Here is a 2934-nt window from a genome sequence, read left to right on the forward strand (position 1 = left end):
CAAAGGAAATATCCTCCGATAACAAAGAGAGAGAAGCTTTCTGAGAAACTTCTTTGTGTTTTGTGAAATCATCTCACAGAGTTACAGCTTTTCCCTCAAGAAACCTTTGGCTAAGAGTGTTGTTGTGGAATTTGCAAAGTGATATTTGAAAGCCCAATGAGTGCTATGGTGAAAAAGGAAATATCCTCATATGAAAACTGGAAAGAACCTGTCTGAGAAACTGCTTTGTGATGTGTGAATTCATCTAACAGAGTAACAGCGTTCCCCCCAAGACGCCGTTAGCTAAGACTGTTCTTAGCAGTTTCAGAGAAACTGCTTTGTGTTCTGTGAATTCATCTCACAGAGTTACAGCTTTCCCTTCAACAAGCCGTTCCCTAAGACTGTTCTTGTGGAATTTGCAAAGTGATATTTGGAAGCCCATAGAGGGATATGATGAAAAAGAAAGTATCCTCAGATAAAAATTGTAAAGAAGCTTTCTGAGAAAGTGTTTTGTGTTCTGGGAGTTCATCTCACAGAGTTACAGCTTTCCTCTGAAGAAGCCTTTCCCTAAGACTGTTGTTGTGGAATTTGCAAGGTGGTATTGGGAAGCCCATAGAGGGCTACGGGGAAAAAGAAAATATCCTCAGATAAAAATTGGAAAGACGCTTTCTGAGAAACTGCTTTGTGATGTGTGACTTCCAGGCACTGAGTTACAGCTGTATTTCGTGGAGCTGTTTGCTAGCCTTATATCTGTTGTCTCTGAGAACTGATATTTCGGATCTCTTGGAAGACGATAGGGCCAATGGAAATATCCTCCGAAAGAAATGAGAAAGAAGCTTTCTGAGAAACTTCCTTGTGATCTGTGAATTCATCTCACAGATTTATAATTTTCCCATCAAGAAGCCTTTCGCTAAGAGTGTTCTTGTGGAATTTGCCAAGTGATATTTGGAAGCCAATGGAGGGCTATGGGGAAAAAGAAAATATGCTCACATAAAAATTGGAAAGAAGCATTCTAAGACTCTTCTTTGTGTTCTGTGAATACATCTCACAGAGTTACAGATTTCCCTTCAAGAGGCCGTTCGCTAAGACAGTTATTGTGGAATTTGCAAAGTGATATTTGGAGGCCCATATTGGCATATGGGGAAAAAGAAAACATGCTTAGATGAAAACTGGAAAGAAGCTTTCTGAGAAACTGCTTTGTGTTCTGTGAATTCAACTCACAGAGTTACAGCTTTCTCCTCAGCAAGTCGTTCAATAAGACTGTTCTTGTGGAATTTGCAAAATAAATTTGGAAGCCCATAGAGGGCTCTGGGGAAAAAGAAAATATCCTCAGAGAAAAACTGGAAAGAAGATTTCTGAGAAAATATTTTCTGATGTGTGACTTCCACTCACTCAGTTACAGCTGTATTTCATGGAGCTCTTCGCTAGCCTTATTTCTGTGGAATCTCAGAACTTATATTTCGAATCCCTTGGAAGACTATGGGGCCAAAGGAAATATCCTCTGACAGAAATGAGAAAGAAGCTTCCTGAGAAACTTCTTTGTGATCTGTGAATTCATCTCACAGAGTTACAACTTTTCCCTCAAGAAGCCTTTCGCTAAGACTGTTCTTGTAGAATTTGCAAAACGATATTTGGAAGCTCATGGAGGGCTACGGGAAAAAAAATGCTCAGATAAAAACTGCAAAGAAGCTTTCTGAGAAACTCCTTTGTGTTCTGTGAATTCATCTCACAGACTTACCGCTTTCCCCTAAAGAAGCCTTTCGCTAAGACTGTTCTTGTGGAATTTGCAAAGTGATATTTGGAAGTCCATAGAGGGCTATGTCAAAAAAGAAATTATCCTCAGATAAAAATTGGAAAGAAGTTCTCTGAGAATATGCTTTGTATTCTGTGAATTCATCTCACAGAGTTACAGCTTTCCGCTCAAGAAGCCGTTCGCTAAGACTGTTCTTGTGGAATTTGCAAAGTGATATTTCGAAGCCTATAGGGGACTATGGTGAAAAAGAAAATATCCTCAGATAAAAACTGGAAAGAAGATTCTGAGAAACTGCTTTGTGATGTGTGACTTCCACTCACTGTGTTACAGCTGTATTTCGTGGAGCTCTTTGCCAGCCTTATTTCTGTGGAATCTGAGAACTGATGTTTCGGATCCCTTCGAAGGCTATAGGGCCAAAGGAAATATCCTGCGATAGAGATGAGAAAGAAGCTTTATGAGAAACTTCCTTGTGATCTATGAATTCATCTCACAGACTTACCGCTTTCCCTTCAAGAAGCCTTTCGCTAAGACTGTTTTTGTGGAATTTGCAAAGTGATATTTGCAAGCCCATAGAGGGCTATTGCGAAAACGGAAATATCCTCGGATAAAAACTGGAAAGAAGCTTTCTGAGAAACTGCTTTGTGTTCTGTGAATTCATCTCACAGAGGAACAGCTTTCCCCTCAAGAAGCCGTTCCCTTAGACAGTTCTTGTGGAATTTGCCAAGTGATATTTGGAATCCCTTAGAGTAGTATGGTAAAAAAGAAAATATCCTCAGATAAAAATTGTAAAAAGCTTTCTGAGAAACTGCTTTGTGTTCTGTGAATTCATCTCATAGAATTACAGCTTTCCCCTCAAGAAGCCGTTCGCTAACAATGCTCTTGTGGAATTTGAAAATTGATATTTGGAACCACTAGAGGGCTATAGTGAAAAAGAAAATATCTTCAGATAAAAACTGGAAAGAGGCTTTCTGAGAAACGGCTTTGTGATGTGTGACTTCCACTCACTCAGTTACAACTGTATTTCGTTGAACTGTTAGCTAGCCTTATTTCTGTGCAATATGAGAACTGATAATTCAGATCCCTTGTAAGACTGTAGGGCCAAAGGAAATATCCTCCGATAGAAATGAGAAAGAAGCTTTCTGAGAAACTTTTCTGTGATCTGTGAAATCATCTCAGAGAGTTACAGCTTTCTCCTCAAGAAG

The 2934-nt window shown here is 39.4% G+C and overlaps 1 pseudogene; it reads left to right on the forward strand.

Moving 5' to 3' along the window:
- LOC105536624 overlaps window positions 1-182 on the forward strand; it is an 18860-nt pseudogene extending 18678 nt beyond the window's left edge.
- The last annotated feature ends 2752 nt before the right edge of the window (window positions 183-2934 follow it).

The sequence above is a fragment of the Mandrillus leucophaeus genome, unplaced genomic scaffold, assembly GCF_000951045.1.
Source record: "Mandrillus leucophaeus isolate KB7577 unplaced genomic scaffold, Mleu.le_1.0 Scaffold1614, whole genome shotgun sequence".
NCBI lineage: Eukaryota > Metazoa > Chordata > Mammalia > Primates > Cercopithecidae > Mandrillus > Mandrillus leucophaeus.